Raw genomic sequence first — 19,164 nt, 5'->3', positions numbered from 1 at the left:
CATACATGTTTCAATGCCATTCTCCCAAATCTTCCCACCCTCTCCCTCTCCCACAGAGTCCATAAGACTGTTCTATACATCAGTGTCTCTTTTGCTGTCTCATACACAGGGATATTGTTACCATCTTTCTAAATTCCATATATATGCGTTAGTATACTGTATTGGTGTTTCTCTTTCTGGCTTACTTCACTCTGTATAATAGGCTCCAGTTTCATCCACCTCATTAGAACTGATTCAAATGTATTCTTTTTAATGGCTGAGTAATACTCCATTGTGTATATGTACCACAGCTTTCTTATCCATTCATCTGCTGATGGACATCTAGGTTGCTTCCATGTCCTGGCTATTATAAACAGTGCTGCGATGAACATTGGGGTACACGTGTCTCTTTCCCTTCTGGTTTCCTCAGAGTGTATGCCCAGCAGTGGGATTGCTGGGTAATAAGGCAGTTCTATTTCCAGTTTTTTAAGGAATCTCCACACTGTTCTCCATAGTGTCAGCCTATGTTTGAACACCTCTATTGACACAGATATCTCTGCCCCCAAGGCAACTCTTCCAACTTAAGACAGCTCTATTAGGACTCTCTTTCTTCCTTATTCTGAGCTGAAATCAATGTGTGTCAACACAGAAATCAATGAACTGTGAGGAAAAGTAATTCATTCACCTCTACTCAACACTGACAATCTAGAAAAAGAGGATGTAATCAGCAATAAAAACAATGAAAAGAAGCCGAAAATCAATGTGTCTCCTGTTGGAACAGTTCTCCCCTGACATAGTTCAGTGTTTTCTCAACAGACTCAGAAGGCCACAAGATTTTTCAGTTGCTTCTTTTTTCTTTTTCCACCTCTTTTCTTTTTTTAAATAAAAACAAACAAAAAGCACCTCTTTGAGCTTTCTTCCCAGTGAAAAGCTAATTGTAACTTTCCTGAAAGCCATTACTTTTTGATTCAGGTTATTTCAGGAACAGTTAGCACCAACAACTTCAGAAGAGGGGCAGAAAGGTCACAACAGGAGGACAAATCTTTCAGGGATTTGGGGGGATGAGGAAGCTCGCTGAAGAATCAAGGTTCACCTAGAATATGCAGAGGAGAATCTCTTAATATTTATGTCCTCTTGGTAGACAGCATTTCTGAAGTGCAGAGTAGAACCTAGAAGAGGGGAAGGGAGTTTTTAGTTGACTTTTCCATTTTTTTTTTTTTTTTTTTTTTTTTTGCTCTTTGACCAAGCTGAAGGGCTGATTTTTAGGGATGGGCTAAAGATTTTAAAGAGGTGCTTGGTTTTGTGAGGTGAAGTGAAACCTCTTGGAAACATACTAGAGTAGGTCCAGCAGTGCTAAGGCATTTTCCTGAAAATGAGACAGAATAGAAAGCTGACACAGGATCCAGGTTGGGTGTGCGGGAGGCAGAGAGGTGTTGGTGGCCCCAGGAACCTCAGTCTCCTTCAGCAAGGTCCATGGAGAGCAAGCACTCTCCAAGCTGCTGGCTCCAGCTGCCAGGAGGGTTTCCTCCAGAGTTAACCTTGGCTTTGAATCACCCTCTTCTGGCCCTTCTCCTCTCTGCTCTATTCCTAGCATTGTCATTTACCAGCTTAATGTCATTGAGCAAGTCAGCAGCGTCTCTGGGCCTCAGTTTTCTCATCTGTAAAATGGAGTTAATTGTCCTGGCCTCCAATAGATTTATTATGAGGATTAAATAGGATAAAGTGAGAAAGCACTTTCTAAGCTATAAAGCCTATGGAGGAAAAAGTTGTTTGTTGGTATTATCATCTAATTTAAAGCTTTAGCACATCTTTGTCCTATTTTTCAGAAAATAGGGAGAAGAAGAATAGCTGTTCCTCATATGGTGAAGACTGCATGAGAAATCTAGAGACTGTCATACAGCATGAAGTAAGTTAGAAAGAGAAAAACAAGTATCGTATAGTATTGCTTATATGTGGACTCTAGAAAAATGATGCATTTGCACTTATTTGCAAAAGAGAAATAAAGACATAGATATAAAAAACAGACATATGGATACTGGGGGTGGAGGGGCTAGGAGGGGTAGGAGGAGGTGGGATGCATTTGGAAAGTGTGATTGACATATATACACTGTGTGTGTGTGTTTGTGTGTGTGTGTGTGTTAATCATTCAGTCGTGTCCAGCTCCATGGACTAGCTTGCCAGGATCCTCTGTCCATGGGATTCTCCAGGCAAGAATACTGGAATGGGTTGCCATTCTCTTCTCCAGGTTATCTTCCCATACCAGGGATCAAACTCAGGTCTCCCGCATTGCAGGCAGATTCTAAAGGGAGAAAAAATCAACCCACTACAGGAATCCTGTGGTCTGTGGAGCCTTCCAGAAGCCTGGGGCTGATGCTACAATGGAAAATTGAGTGCCAGAGCAGGGATCAGAGGAAGAGGTGACTTCTCTGAGCTACGTACCAGCTTGATAAGGTGGCATTAGTACATTAGCATCAGGATGGCTAATTGATTTGTTCCTCTTACAGAAGAATCTGTCTCTGCAAAATTGAGGTGGCCATCAGGTCTGGTATGGTTGCTAGGAGAGCATTCAGGATCTCCAAGGTTACTTTCCATCCCAACCAATGGGGCGAGGGCTTTCTGGGAACCAGGAGAGCAACCATAGGAACTGCTTACTGCACAAGAGGAGCAAGGGCTGACCTCATGCTCAGGCCTGAACCTGGAGGTCCCAGGACTAATGAGCCAGGCAAGGGGAATAGAGGATGAGGAAGAAGGAGAGGGAGGGATGCTAGGTCTTAAAGCTGGAGTCTAAGCATCACAGGTGTGGCCCATTCAAAAACTTCTCTCACTGTCCTCCCCTTTCCTAGTGGTCAAGAGGAGACCAAGTAGCCTGACCCAGCTGGCAGTCTGGGCTGCTTAGGGGTCCAAAACAGAGTCCTAACCACTATTTATTCTAGTGAGACCTAAAAGAGGATAGGATTTAATAACATAAAGCCTGCTGGAAGCTTGCAGGGGTGGGGGGCACTGGGATGAAGCTGATGCTTCTGCTTCTTCCAGAGACATTCTGAGAATGCCAAGAGGTCCCTGTGCTTTTCCTCTATGCTCTATAATTCCCTTATCTGGAGGCAGAGCCTTCTATCTTCAGGGCTCTGAAAGCCCTAAAAGTCCAAGCCAGTGATTTTTCATGTCAACTACCGAGACCCTGCAACCAGGCACCTTGATTGTTCTGACCAGATATGTTCTACTCTTGAAATAAAGAAACTCCAGTCTTCTCCCAATTCCAAGAAGAAAAAATAATTAATGAAAAGAACTTCCATTAATGGAAAGAACATTAAGATTTTTTCCTGTATTTTTTTCCCCCTTAAACTCTTTTTTTTTTAAGGTAATAAAACATTTTTAATAAATTGCATTTAAGAACTTATAAATTGAATTACAAAGTGAAATTCAAGAGTTGCTTTTTGTATTTTTGGCCTACTACTTGCAGAGTAACCAGGTATATTGAAATTTTAGTTGCCTACAGATTCTTAATTGAAAAATTTCAGAATATGGAAAAATTAAGAATAGTACATGAATACTCATGTACCTTTATCTGCATTCACCAATTTTTAACTTCTGCCACGTGTATTTTTGCAGAATCATTTTGAAAGGAAGTTGTGGATACCATGACACTTTACCCCTTAATATTTTAGCAAGTATCAGTATTTCCCCCCAAATGAGGACATTTTCTACTTAGCCTAATGCATAAAAACATCTCCCAAATATAGGTACACTGTTATCTACTATGTAATCCATATGCAAATATGCCCAGTTGTCTCAAAATTTTTTTTAACTCCAGTATCCAGTGTATCATTTGTTTTTATGTCTCTAAGGCTTCTCTAATCTTTAATGTCCACGTTTTTTAAGTCATTTCCATTTTGTGGAGTCTAATCCAGTTGTCTTAGGGAATATCACCTGTATGTGTTTATTGCTTCCTCCAGATTAGTTTGAGGTTAAATATTTTAGCAAGAGGATAGTTGATGTGTCTATATCCTATGTATCATGTCCTGAAGGCACATGGCAGTTTGGCTTATTTTGAGTTCTGGCACTTGGTTAAAGTGGTGTTAGTCATATGTCTCTATTACAAAAGTACCTTTACCTTTTATTTATTTATTTATTTTTTTTAATTTTATTTTATTTTTAAACTTTACAAAATTGTATTAGTTTTGCCAAATGGTCTGGTAGCTCTTATCTATGTAAAAATAGGGTGGGTGATTTTAAGGCTTCCCTGGTGGCTCATACGGTTAAGAATCTGCCTGCAATGCAGGAGACCTGGGTTGGGAAGATCCCCTGGAGGAGGACATGGCAACCCACTCTAGTATTGTTGTCTGGAGAACCCCATGGACAGAGGAGCTTGGCGGGCTACAGTCCATGGGGTCACAAAGAGTCAGACATGACTGAGCACAGCACAGGTGATTTTATGTTTTTAGCATGGAGTTAAACAGATCTTTCTTTCTATGTTAATTCAAAAAGGGTACCATGACTTTGCAGATGCCCCACATCTGGACAGGTTACAAGAATATAAGTCTACCTTTTAACTAAAAGCGAAAGGAATCATGACGGAGGTGTCTAACAGCAGCCATAGTTACCCACCATCATCAAAGTCATCAAAGGATCAAAACCATGATTTTTAAAATGTATCATAGCCAGCCCAGCTGATAACCTTGCTTCCCCACTTCACTGAGGAAAAAGGAATGATCAGAAGACAACACCGCAAACTCCCGTAATCATATCTACCCCCACCACATGGTTTGTCTTCCTGATCCCAGCATGCGTCTAGCTGAGGTCCACTTCCCCTTGACCCAGCATTTATCTCTCTTTTCTACTCAAGGACAATACTCCAGTAATTCTCTTTCTCTTCTCTTTTGAAAAAATGTATTTATTTATTTTCAGCTGTGTCGGGTCCCAGCTTCAGTACACGGGATCTTCCATTGCAGCAAGCAGGCTTCTCTCTAGTTGTGGCGCAGTGAAGTGAAAGTGAAGTCACTCAGTCATGTTTGACTCTTCGAGACCCCATGGACTGCAGCCTACCAGGCTCCTCTGTCCATGGGATTTTCCAGGCAAGAGTACTGGAGTGGGGTGCCGTTGCCTTCTCAGTGTGCAGGCTTAGTTGTGCTGCAGCGTGTAGGATCTTAGTCCCCCAACCAGGGATCAAACCCACATCCCCTGCATTGCAAGGCAGGTTCTCGACCACTGGGCCACCAGGAAGTCCTTGTCTTTCTCTTCCCATCATCAGTTTTTCACTCTCTGGTTGAGTATTCTCAACTTGATCTAGTAGTCAGCTTCTAAGATATCCCCACTTCCTGGTACTCTCTCCCTTGTATAACCTCCTACACACTGTGCCAGGTTTGGGTTGTGAGACCGAGAGCGTCCAGAGGTGATGATACGACAACTCCAAAATTAGGTTATAAAAGACTGTGACTATCGTCTTGGGAGGTCCCTTTCATGCCGTCTTTCTCTTGGATCAGTTGCTCTGGGAGAAGCTGCTGCCACGTCATGAAGCCACTCAGACAGCTTATAGAAAAACCCACATAGTGAGAAAATGAGTTGTTCGGCCAAAAGCCAGTGAGGAACTGAGGACTGCCAAAGAACTGTAAGAGTGAGCCTGGCACAGAATTCTCCAGCCCCAGTTGAGCCTTGAGATGACTTCAGCCCCAGCTAACAGCTTGACGGCAACCCTGCAAGAGATTCTGAGTCAAAACCACTCAGCTTAGCCACTCCCAGATTCCTGACCCCCAGAAGCTTTGTGAGAAAATAAACACTGTTTTAAGCTACTAGGTTTTGGAGTGAGCCACCATAGATAATTAACACACTTGACCCATCACATGCTCCTTCCTCCTGATACACTTTCTTCTTTGCCTCCCATTACAGCACACTCTCTTGGTTTTGCTTCTCCCGACTTCCTTTCAGCTTCCTCTGTTGGTTCTTCTACTTCCACTCAACTTTTCAAGTTGGAGGCCCTAAGACTTGGCCCTTGATCCTCTTCTCTTGTGTGTTTACACTCACTCCCTCGGTGACCTCATCCAGCCTTGTGGCTTTAATTAATTCCACCTCTGTGTTGTCAACTCCCAAATTTATCTCTCAGCCCCTATCAGTCTCCCAAACTTCTAATGAATGTAGCCAACTGTTGATGTGACTTTCCCATTTGGATATTTTCAATATACAGCTCAAATTCAACATGATCAATGGTGAACTCTAATTTTTCCCATCAAAACCTGTTCCACATTCTTCTGAACTGATGGCAGTTCCATCTTCCCAGTTACTCAGACTATCCTTAACTCCTCTCTTTTTCGTATTCTTCACATACAGTCATCAGTGACACTTAATGACTCTACTTTCTGGAATATAAGAAGACCCAGTTCCTTCTCACCAACCACTGGTACCATCTTAATTCACACCACCAGCATCTCTCACCTGGACACAGCAGTAACCTTCTAACTGGTCTCTTCGTTCCGTCCTTGCCTCTCTACAGTCAACTGTGGACACAGTAGCCTGTGTGCAGTGTAACTCTCTTAAACAGGCAGATCACATCACTCCTCTCTGCTCAGCATCTGCAGTACCTCTTCATTTCGCTTAGAGTAAAAGCCAAAGTCTCCCCAGTGGCAGCTCTACATGGTCTGGTTTCCCTGTTACTCCCTGACTTCATCGCCTTCTCTTCTCCCTTTACTCTGTTCTAGCCACACTGGCCTTCTTGCTATTCTTGGAACACTCTAGGCACAGCCGCACAGCATTTGAAGAAATGTACTGTCTCTTCTGCATGGAATGCTCTTCCCTAAATGCCATCATGACTAAGTCCCTCACCTTCTTCAAGTCTCTGTGCAAATACCACCATGTCAACGAGGTCTGGTTTGGCCGTCCCATTTAATATACACCCTGCCCCCGACCCCAGCACTCCCAAGGCCCCAGATCATACATAAGTTCTTTTTTCTCTGCAGCACTTAACGTCTTTTTACAAACTAGAAGCTCTATTTGCTTCTGCTAGTTTAGTGTCTATCTTCCCTTGCTAAAATTTAAACCACAAAAGGGCCAGTGTCTTTGCTATTTTATTTGCTGATACGGCCTAAGCCCTTAAGGTAGCATCTGACACAGAGTGACTAATAAAAGAAAATTGTTGAATGAATGAATAACTACTATCCATAATTATGATAAACACCTCACACGATTTTTTTATCCACATTTTACAGATGATGAAAACAAGGAAAAGGGAATTAACACTTCACAGCCTTACTATGTGCCAGACTCTCTATCTACATTATCTTAGATATTCCTCCCATGTTCCGAGACTCAAAGAAGTTAAGTAGCTTTCTAAAGTCACATAAGAGGTGAGAAGCAAAGCCTGATATAAATCCAGGTCTGGGGGCCCTGGAGGATGTCCCACTCTCCCACTAAACACCCAGCACACCCTGCACGGGTCAGGGATCTGCGGTCAGCTGAGACAACTGTCTGTGGCCCAGAGAACCCACCACATCACACCGTCATGCTGTCCCTTAGGGTCCTGTCTGGATACCAGCAGCCAATATCCACCTTTCCTCCCGTCCCCAGGCACGGGCCTACTGGCAACACAAGGTGATGGACAGTCACATGAACAGCACCAGCCCCTTCAACCTGCAAGCCCAATAAGAGGTTCTTGGTATTCGCTTCTTGAATGTTGCAACCATTTTTGCAAATATTTGAAATATCAGGGCTTTCAAAGCCTTTGAGGCTGAGTGACTACATATTGGTCCACAACTTCTCACTGCCTCCATCAGGAAAGAATGCCAGCTTTTCCATCAGTCTCATCCTCAAATTCTTGAAGACACTGACAATTGATGGTAATAATAACTAATAGTATATTGGGTTCTGCAACACACTAGGCACTCCAGAATGCGTTACATAAATTACACCTCATTTAATCCTCACAGCACCATAAGGAATGTACTGTTATTAACCCAATTTATAGATGAGAAAAACTGAGGCACAGAGAGGTTCAGCAGCATTCCTGCAGTACTATAAGTGGTAAGTAAGCAAGCCACGATTTAAGCCCAGGCAGCCTACCCCCACAGCCTGTGTTTAACTGATGCACCATCCTTCAGCATGAAAGTGGGTGGAACATGTAAACAACACCAAGGGCTGTTTAAAGCTCCAGCAAGTCCATTCACAGCCACAGACAACATCGAGATGGGTAAACAAACTGACATTCTGTCTTCCAACGGAGCTACCCGCAGTTAATTTCCTTATCACTTCACAGACCCCGTTCTTACCTTTCTAAAGAACCTGCCCTGCATTTTCCACTAGATCAGTTATCCATTATTCATTGCTAAATGTAACATTTCAAAATTGCCAGCATCACACAATATCTTCACGCTAAGCTTTCTCAGCCTGCTTCCCATCCCAGCCTCTCTTGCCGCTGTCTTTTCTTTTTCCAGCTACCCATTAATTAAGGGCAGCCAACCCTCTCCCCAACAGCCACAATTACAGATTTGCTGCCAATGACCATATTGCTCTGTCTTGTTCCTGAAGCACTCTCTTTGGGGGCCTCATTAATCATTGATCACACACATTTCTACCTGCCCCGCTTTTTTTTCCCCTTCTTCTTCTTTTTAAACACTGATTGCTTGATCTTTAGGATTGCATAAATTTCCACTCACCAGATGCTGGTAAGACATCTACACTGTGCCTGCGAACAGTGGTGACATCTCTGAAACAGCTCTCTTGGGAAGAGCTGATTCAACCACACAGTGAAAGCAACTTCAAACCTTTGAAGAGTTCTGAAAAGGACAGACAGATCCCTGTGGCCTGAAGGAAACCAGGAAGGCTTCATGGAGGAGGTGAGGTTTGTGCTGTTCTTGAAGAATGGCTAGGTTTTGGCCAAAGGGACTCTTATATACAAAGGCAAGGAGGTTGGAGTCAGTGTGGTCTAGTCATGTATCGGGAAAAAGATTTCAGTTGGAGAAACATGAGCAATAAGATTGGATGAAACCCTAAAAGGCTTTAATGCCACATGAAAAGTCTCTGAGATTATATTCTGGAAGGACCAGACTGCCTGTGTTTTACACTTTATCTGCTGATTTGCCACATAATTCTCTTCAGAATAATATTTTCTGCTTATTCTCCCAGGGTCAACAAGAGGCCAATAAGAAGCTCTTCATCATTTACTCAGCCCCTGGTCCAGGAGATATCTATCCCTCCACTAGACACACACACATACACACACACACAGAAATATGAATAGCTGAGCAGATTCCTGGGCTATGGTACTTTCTGACAAATTCAGCAATTTTCTGTTGCACCCAGGAGTCAGACCCAGTCTGCACAAATAGTTCAGCCAGTGACTGATATTCCACAAGCCAGCAATTTATTGCACCTCCTCCTCCAGGATACAGCTCACATCCCAGGCCACCTGCCTTGGCCCCCAGCCCCAACCTGTGGCCTGACTTCTGTGGGGCATTTCGGAATACCAGGGACAGCTTGATTCACCTGGGACTCAGCTTCCGAGAGGCAGAGTCTCCAGGGTCTCCTCAGTCTCCATCTCCATGGTGATTCTTAAGTTTAGCCAGCTCTCACCCTGCAACCAGCCCTTGTCCCACCCCATGTGCATCCCAGACCTGGGTCAGGTGGGAATAAATCCACCCTGCTCTACTATCCCAGCCCTGCCTCCCTCCACTTCTCCCTACAAAGGGACAAACTGCATTTGGAAGCAGTTCAGTGCTGGCTCCCAGCTGCAAACTTCAAATGCTTCCTCCCCATGCCTTGCCCCTGGCCTCTAGCCCTGCCCCAAGGTGAAGGAGCTAGCGGAGCAGGGTGGGGCGGGGCGGGGGCAGAGGGAGAGGTGGCTGCAAAAGAGAGACTAGAATGAGAAGCCTGTAGAAACTGTCATCCCTGACAACATTTCTTGATTTTTTATCATTGTAGTAAAATACACATAATAAAAAATTCACCATTCTAAAGTTTACAATTCATTTGCATTCAGTACATTTACAATGTCATGCAACTATCATCACTATCTAGTTCCAGAACTTTGTCATCATGCCAAAGGAAACGCATATATTGGGTTGGCCAAAAAGTTTGTCTGGATTTTTCCATAAGATGTTATAGACATACTCGAATGAACTTTTTGGCCAGCCCAATAAATACAATCATATTATATGTATCCTTCTGTCTTTGGCTTTCCTGATGAGGTTGTGAATCCATCCTAATGCGTGCTGAGCACCCTGAGGGTCTAGGCACTGAGACAAGAATGCACCATTTCTGGTGGACCCAAAACACCAAGCCTGTAGGGCCTTGGGAGACATGGTCTACCTGCCTCTCCACGTAGAAGGTGAGCACCTCATCCCGTGGACAGCGGGCCCACCTACTTAGTCAAGGCCCCATGAGGGCCCAAGAGATCTCAGGGCCATAGCTTCCCCAAGCAACCCAAATGAAGGGCTTCAACTTAGAGGAAATGACAGGAAAGCAAAGGAAATGCCTGGGGCAGTCAAGGAAGGCTTCATGGAAGAGGCGGCACTGACTCTGGTCCTGAAAAGGTGGTCAGGACTCACTGAAATGGCATTTAATTGCCATCTATATTCAGACACTCCCATATGTCTATCTCCACCTTTGACTTCAGGTCTCCACCTTTGACCTCACCCCTGAACTCCTGGCTCCTGCATCCAGCTGCCCACATGGTATCTCCACTTGGGGGTCTGACGGGCTTCTCCAAATCAAAATTCTTCATTTCCCTGCTCTCTGACCCCTGCTCAGTGTTTCTATCAGTGTCTCCTATCTCAGTAAATAGCACCACCACATCACCCAGTTGCTCAAGTCACAAACATGGAGAATGACTTCCCTGGTGGTCTAGTGATTAATTCTCCCTGAGTCCACTCCAGGGGGCATGGGTTCAATCCCTGGTCAGGGAACTAAGATCTTACATGCCGTGGGGTGTACCAGAAAACAATAAAACATTGGCAACCACTTGACTTCTCCACTTCCCTAACACCCCACATTCACTCCATCAGCAAATTATATTGACTCCATGCGCACAATATATGACATCCGACCATTTCTCACCAACGGCACTGCTGCGCAGATGTCCCAAGCCACCGTCGTCTCTCACCTGTACCACAGCAACTGTCTCCCAACCTGTCCCTCGGCTTCACCTGCCCCATTGGAGCCCCCTTCTCAGAAACAGTTGATGTGATTCTAATGCAATATAAGTCACATTGCATCAAGCCCCAGCTTAAAATTCTCCAGTGACTCCTCATCACATTTAGAATAAAAGCTATCACTTTGTCTTCTGCTTACAAGCCCACCAATGATTGCTCCTGACTTCTCCCTCCATTCCTGCCCCTCTGCCTTCACACACTGTACTCCAGCTTTCCTGTCCTCCTTGTCCTTCCTGGAACGTCTCCTGCCTCAGGACCTTTGCACTTGCCATTCTTTCATCCTAAAACACTCTTCCCTATTATATTCACATGGCTTGCTCCTCACTTCCGATCTTTCTCACGTGTCACTTCCCACAGCACTAAAAGACCTTCCAGGACTTCCCAAGCTAAACAGAAACCCTCTCGAAGCACACTATAGTTCCTTATGAGTTTTGATTTTTCATAGAACTATTCATTAACTTGTCAAAAAAATATATATATAGTCAAAATATATATACACACACAAATATGTTTTCATAAAATTAAGCATGATGGCAAAAATAAATATGCATACTTAATATGTGTATGTGTGTGTATATATATATATATATGCATGCATCTTTCCTGCTAGACAGCCTCTTTACCTTATTTACCACTATATCTTCAATGCATACAATAGTATGTGGCATGTAACAGAAAGTTATTAAATATCTTTTTGGAAAGAAGGAACAAATGTGTGAAAATCAGGTGTGTCAGGGGCACAAAGAGACTTTCTCCTAAGAGCAGAAATCAGAGAGTGATAGGAAATAGTCTTCCTCTTCAACCTCCTTACATGGCGTAGAAGCGCCTTCAATCACTTGGCCCCCACCCCATCATTCCAACCTCTCACCGCTCACCACGTCCACAGTCCCCTGCTGATCCTCACCATCACCATAAACTCTGCCCTGAGGGCCACTGCCTCCTGTTCTAAAGCAGCCTTGCTCTTGTAGCCCTTCGGATCGCATGCTGTTCATCCACTTTCATTTCCCTTCACCTTCCGAGCAGGGCCTTGGATGTAAGCAACCTTTGTGACACCCCAGGAAGGGGTCCCTGCTTTGCACTAAGAGCTCAGTTAGCACAGATCACACTGCAATGCAGTCATCTGTCTACAGGTTTATCTCCCTTATTAGACAGTGAGCCCAAGGGGAGGGACCCTGGTTTCACGTTTACATTAACATCCTGTTTTACATTTAAATGTGTCTTCCCTTACACTAGCAGAACTTGGTTCTTATGAGGCACTCCAATCCTAGATGAATAAATGATTCAATTATTCAACTATTATTGAATTATTCAATGATTCAATCATTTATTCATCAATGATTCGATCATTTATTCATCAACCCTTGATGAATAAATGAATTCCTCTTAAGTTCACTTTGCTAATGGCATCCCTCTGTCTAAACCAGTTGTGACTAGGATAGCTACAAAATTTTCACTGGCATTAAAATGCAGGAACTCTTTGGATACTTTCTATGCATCCTTCAAAGTGCAGTTCTGAATATGGCATGATCCTGCTCAAAAACTTTCCATGGTTCCTTATTACCTAACTGAATAAACTAATTAGCATAGCCTCAACCTGCCTCTCTTCACATAACTCCTATTTACTACATATCACATTCTGGCCTTTTTTTCATTATTAGTACTATTTGAGAATGTCCTTTCTTCTCTCCCATCACTGCTTATGGAGATTCTACTCGATTTCAACACTATTGATTTATTCATGCCACAGATAGGCCAAGTGTGTACTATGTCTGGCATCATTCTAAGTACTGCGGATGGTCACAGCTGTTTGGTCTGCTGAATAGGGCACACAAAACCCCTGCCTCTCTGGAGCTTTCCTTTCAAGAGAAAAGGTAAACAAGATGCTTTCATGTAGTTTATAGTCTAGTGGGGAAAATAAACGTGTGTGTGTGCGTGTGTGTGCATGCACACACACACCAAGTAATGACTAGCTCTATAAAATAATAATAATAATAAAACTGTGTAGTGAAATAAATCAAGAAGGGTGAGGGGCACTCCTTAGCTTGGGTGGTCATGGAAGCCTCTCTGTAGAGGCAACATTTGAGGAGAGACCTGAATGAAGCGAGGGGAGACAGTAATAAGCAACAAACAAATAAAACAATTTTGCTGAAAACAAATACCATAAGGACATATCAGGGTGATATTATAGAGTAGCCATAAGTAAAGTGAGGGGAGCCAGTTTATACAGAGTGGGTGGTCAGGAAGGCCCCTCTGGGAAGGTGCCATTTGAGTTAAGACTGAGGATATAAAGAAGGAGCCAGCCAGGAAGGTTGCCAAGGGATGCATATTCCAGAAAGAGACGGCACTGTCCAAAGAGGTGCGGAAGGATGAGCCTGGGGAGCTGCAGGACTAGAAAGGAGACTGGAGAAGCAGGCCTGCTTGGAGGAAGGGCAGGCTGGCACAAGGCAAGGGTGGACAGGAAACCAGAGGCAGATGGTTTGGGTGCCCACAGACAATGGCAGAGAGTGGGGGGCACCAGACTTGGTCTGTTCATTGTCAATTTGCTTCCGCCCTTCAGCATTTCCCAGGCTCCCTTGACAATGGGCTTTTGGCAGAGTTCAGCCATTGGGAGACCCTAGTGAGAGAATGGAAGATAGGGAGAAGCCAGAGTATTTCTCTCTCTCCTTAGCACTGCTGCTGCTGCTGCTGCTGCTAAGTCGCTTCAGTCGTGTCCGACTCTGTGCGACCCCATAGACGGCAGCCCACCAGGCTCCCTCATCCCTGAGATTCTCCAGGCAAGAACACTGGGGTGGGTTGTCATTTCCTACTCCAATGCATGAAAGTGAAAAGTGAAAGTGAAGTCGCTCAGTCGTGTCCGACTCTTAGCGACCCCATGGACTGCAGCCTACCAGGCTCCTCTGTCCCTGGAATTTTCCAGGCAAGAGTACTGGAGTGGGGTCCCATTGCCTTCTTAGCACTAGCTGACATTTATGGCAATGCCTCTTTTGTCATTGTAGCTTCCCACCAGACAGCCCCTTCCTCTGAGGTCCCAGCTTCCATCATGGAGGTGGGGGAGGTTGGTGGCCATCATGGTTGAGTAGCTTCTGGCTTCTCAGCTTGGGTCTCTCCAGCCTAGAGGTGGCAGTGGCTTCCTGCTCTGCGTTGCCTCCCATCCTCTATTTGTTTCTATGTAATGAAATCCTAGTATTTCTATTCCCTGTGAAATACCTAAAGTTGTTTCACTGACTAATACAGGATGTTACAAAGGCTTTTGAGAATAAGAGTGGCAAGATCTTGAATTATACTTTGGAAAAATTACTCTGGCTGCTGCAAAAACCACTGATAGGAGGGGAGGTTGGGTAGAATTTTAAACCAGCTAGGAAGCTCTTGCAACAGCCCCAGCAGCAGTGGGTTGTGCCCAGAGCTTGGGTGGTGACAATAAACAAAGAGAGCAATGGATAGACTCAAGTTCTATGCTAGAGATAGATGCTAAGCAAACCGGAGGTAGACTGGATGTGGGGGATGAGGAAAAGAGAAGAATCAGTGAGGAATCTTCTAGATGTTTGGCTTGAGCAACTGGGTGGGAAGCACAGAGATGGGACGATAAGGCAGGGGCAATTTGGGGGTCAAATAACATATCAAGTTGTCTCCAGCAGCTCTTCCAGTAGGGAGTAGTTTTTCCTTCTTTTGTAATCACACGATGGTGGGAAAACATTGTAACTCTACAGCTAAATGTCCATCTGACTTACTTCCCCTGCTAGACTGGCATTTGCCATCGCTCATTGTATCTTTCACTGAAATCCCCGGCACCTAGGACTCTCAGAGGTGCAGCCACAGGGCAAAGCACTGAGCTGACAACCTAACAGAAGAGAATTGCCTCTATAGCAGGCCCCAGGTTCTGTCTCTTATTACAAAAAGGGGTATGAATTTCAGCAAGCACTGTGAACCCGTGCTAACAATCCTGGAAGTCCTTCCCTGACTCATAGATGAAGCCCACTCCCCTACTGATGGGCAGCTGCACCTGACCAGATTCTGTCTCTATCCAGCCTGTGATTCTATCCTTTCTAGCAGAAAGGGCACACAGAGGCTCAGCCAGTGTCCATCGAACTGAACCAAACTGATACCACCAAACAGCATGAAAAGCATGTCTCCTTTAATAAGCTCCCTCAACTTCCTCCACTTTCCTAATTTCTCATTAAAAATAGATATGTAAAATGATGTCCTCTCATCTGTCCATCACGGAATGCAGCTGAACCACTCCCTATGGTCAGGTCAATGAGGGTGGGAGCCCAGGTTCCAACCATGGACCCTGCTCCCTTGGGAAGATGACTTAATCCCCTTCTCAGGCCCCTTGCTCATCTGAACAGTGGGCATAAGAGCCCAGGTGTCTCAGGGAGCTGTCATGAAGAGCATCCATCCTTTATGTGGAGGGGAGTCATGTTTTCAAGACAGAAAAGTCCTCCCAAGGAAGGAAATGGAAAACAACACACCTCTGCCTCTCCCCGGCCCCCCTTCCCAATACACAGAGTCTGCCTCGCCCAAGATCATCTTTCTGTTCCACTACCTCTTCATTTATGTTTTGAATTAGGCTTCGTGTACTCACTGTAAGCACTCCTCAGGTCCTGTGTGCATCCCTCGTCTCGTTTCATTCCCTCCCTCTGCTCTGAACCAGCATCAACAACATCCCCATAGCCCTCAGAGTGAACAGTCACCAGGTACTCACTCTGGGCCAGATGGTGCTGATGCAAATGACAGACATGTGCTCCCCAAGCTGAGTCCACCCAAGGACACAGGACAAAAAGTAAGACTCACTCACTCTGTGGTCAGGACCAACACTTCAGACCTACACCTTCCAGCAATACACACTTGCCCAGGATGTCATACCTGGGCACTCACCCTCCACATCCCTGCATAAAGCTTAACCTCCTTTTTTTGACTTTTTCCTCATGCTTTTGATACAATCAATCCTTATTCACAGACTACACACACACACAGATTCACCTACTGACTAAAATTTATCTGTAATCCCCAAATCAATACTCGAGGCGCTCTGGCAATCATCCACAGACATGTAAGGGTGGCAAAAAAAATTGAGCCACCCCATGCACACTTTCCAGCCAAAGTCAAACAAGGTGATGCTCTGCCTTCTCATTTCAGCTCATTCCGAAAACAAGTCCTTTTCACTGTCTCCATAGAACCATGATTTTCACATTTTCATGCTTGTTGTTGGTAACTTCACTGTTTAAATGGCCCCCCAAGCCTAATGCTGAAGTGTTATCTGGTGTCCCTAAGCACAAGAAGTCTGTCACATGAAATATGTTTGGTAGATAAACTTTATTCAAGCATCAGTTTTTAGCACTGTTGGGTGTGATTTCAATGCTGATGAATTAAAAACATATATTAAATAAGGTGTCTTTAAAAAGAAATGCGCATAAAACAAGGTTATGCATTTACTGGTTGATGAAAACATCATGACCAGAAGCTCGGGGCAACCCTAACCCTGTATTTCCCTTAGGAACAAGGCTCCAGTATTCACTAATTCCATCACTCTATATAAACACAGCTACTGTAAGTAACAGGGATGGACTGCTTTGGAGCTCTATAGTCTCCCAGGCTGTGTTAACGGAGGAGAGCATCTACCCCACGCGCTGTGCTGAGGTCAGCAGTGGACTGTGAAGTTTTAGCTTTGAGGAGAAACTAAAGATTGTCAGCCAAGATCACCAGGGGCTTGATACCTAGTCCTCCAAAGAACAGGGAGCCCACCTGGAGAAGAAAGATTCAGGCTGTCACCAAGCACCCGGGGGCATTCACGTGAAGGAGGGATGATCCGGTTGGGTTTATAGAGTCCCTTGGGGAAGGTCAGGATCCAGGCGTGAAAGCTACAAAGGGGCAGACTTTAGCTCAGTGAAACCTGTTCCCAGCGTCAGAAGCACCTACAGATGGGAGGGCAGCCTTATGTGGTACTGAGGTCCCTGTCACCGCAGGGAACAACCAGAGGGGACACAGAAAATGCAAGCACTGATGAAATGATATTTGAGAGTCTGTTACTCTATAAAAATAAATCCCCCAAGTGGGAATCAAGACTCTGTCAGGGCAAAATATCTGTTCCCTCACTAAAATTGCCATGTCTCCAGTCTCTGTGTACTCTGAAAAGGGGGTGACACCATCTGCATTCCCAGAGAGAGGAGATGAGCCCCGGCCACCGTGTCATGAGGGCCTCCTGCTGCCGCACAGAGACCCGTGCTCAGGAACAGCTCTCCCTCAGGGCAGGCGCGCTACCATCTCTGGCTCTGAGGGTAGAGGGAGGCTAGAAAAGTGGCAGATCATTGATTATCCCCAGACTGATTGAAAGCATTACCATAAGAACATTTCCTTTTATGCCTCAAGCTGAGCCGAAAACATAAGCGTGGAAATAAGACTTTTTCCCAATCATTTTAAAACTGTAAATCTCAGTGGGAAAGTGATTTGACTGTCAAGAGTGAATGCAGGAATGGAAAGCAAGCTCCCTGTCACCATAAGGCTTTCAGAAGAGCAGCCTGACAGGTCTCCAGCATAGAGACAAGGTCCCAGGAGGTGACGCCTCGCCTTTCCCTGAGGAAGCAGAGAACCCCTGCACCCGAGTGCACTCGCAGCCCTGCAAGTGAGAGAGTCTGGGGGCTCCCCAGAAAGGGGTCCCAATGGCTGTACAATTCACAGGTAGATGTCTTCTGTGCACACTCTGGGGGAAAGGACACAGCTGGTATCTGCATCCTTAGAGCTTTCTATCCATCAGCTCATGAAGAAAAAGAAGAGCCCGTGGAAACAAAATCTATTCAGTGAATACAGGCTATGTGGCCTGCGGTGGGGTGAAAATCGAAAGCAAGAGCAGCCCCCACCCTGACTCACTGAAGTAAAGACTCATTGAAGAGGAAGGGGGACACAAGTAGAAACTGGTAGAAAATGGTTACCCAGTTCACTAGGAGATTAGACTGGTACGACAGGCCTCAGTGGCTGGGGAGCCTTGAGAGAAACAGAAGGACCCACCGGGGGTTTTAGGCAGAAGAGAATCTACTAGATGTCTGGACATAATGAGCCGACAATCCAGGTGTGTACTGTCCATATGGTGGCTTCAAGCCACACATGGCTACTTAAATGTAAATAAAATAAAAATTAAAACCCAGTTTTGAGGTCACACTAGTCACATTTCAAGTATGCAGTTGTTAGTATAGTGGGCATTGATGCTACTGGACATCCAGAGCAGGATGTCCATCATCAAAGAAAGTTGAATTGGACAGCTCTGATTCAAACTGTCCTTATACACTTCAGCATCCTTAGATGCCCTAGAAGTTCAAACTCACTACCGTGGCTTAGATGGCCCTTAGGGATCAGCCTCCACCTGGCTCTCGGGACTCTCGGGACATTTTTGCCACTCTGGACATGCCACATGCAGCAGCCACACTGAGTACGTTTCTTTCTGTCCTTCTCACAAGCTGCTCCCTCCAGCAGCTAGCTGAACCACTTCCCCAACCCCTTTTGCCAACCTGATTTCTTCTCAACCTTCACAGTCCCTCCTAAATGCTTAGATAAGACAAAGTCCCCTGCTTTGCCCATCACAGCCCTACTATAAGTTGTTCACCAATGTATCCCAGTGCCTAGAACACTGCCTGGCTCACAGTAAACTCTTCCATGATTATTTGTTGAATGGATGAATGACTCTCTTTGTTAGGCTTCCTTGTTTCATTGTTTGTCAACCACCATAGCTGCAATTACAAGGAACCTTGTTTATTTCATTTACCACCTTCTCTCCAGTCTCTTCATTATCATAGACGATCAAAATTATTAAAGAATTTTCAATAAGAAAGGAAGAGATGGAGGGAGGGAAGGAACAAGAGAAAAAGACAGGAATAGAGACAAGGAGGAAGAAAGATACAAGTAAGAGAAACAAGAGGAAGAGTTAGTTGAATAAATGATGGATGTAGTTTCACCGTAGGAGACAGGGGAAATGATGGTGTTATTGAGTAACAGAATAGCCAGGAGCTAACAGCATCAAGTAACCAAACTTTGACTATACAACACTGAAACAATTATTTTCCCA

General features: G+C 44.8%; 1 long non-coding RNA gene across 2 annotated transcripts in view; it reads right to left on the bottom strand.

The window, feature by feature from the left end:
* Positions 1 to 379: 379 nt before the first annotated feature.
* The window catches only part of LOC129653310 (uncharacterized), a 232,483-nt gene continuing 213,698 nt past the window's right edge, over positions 380 to 19,164 (bottom strand). For both annotated transcript variants that reach the window (XR_008715053.1, XR_008715054.1), the window contains exon 3: positions 380 to 1,148. This is a non-coding gene — a long non-coding RNA (uncharacterized LOC129653310). The remainder of the gene's footprint in view (positions 1,149 to 19,164) is intronic.

The sequence above is a fragment of the Bubalus kerabau genome, chromosome 5 (genome assembly GCF_029407905.1).
Source record: "Bubalus kerabau isolate K-KA32 ecotype Philippines breed swamp buffalo chromosome 5, PCC_UOA_SB_1v2, whole genome shotgun sequence".
NCBI lineage: Eukaryota > Metazoa > Chordata > Mammalia > Artiodactyla > Bovidae > Bubalus > Bubalus kerabau.
Note: the sequence above shows the minus strand (reverse complement) of the source record. Positions and strands in the feature narration are given on the sequence as shown.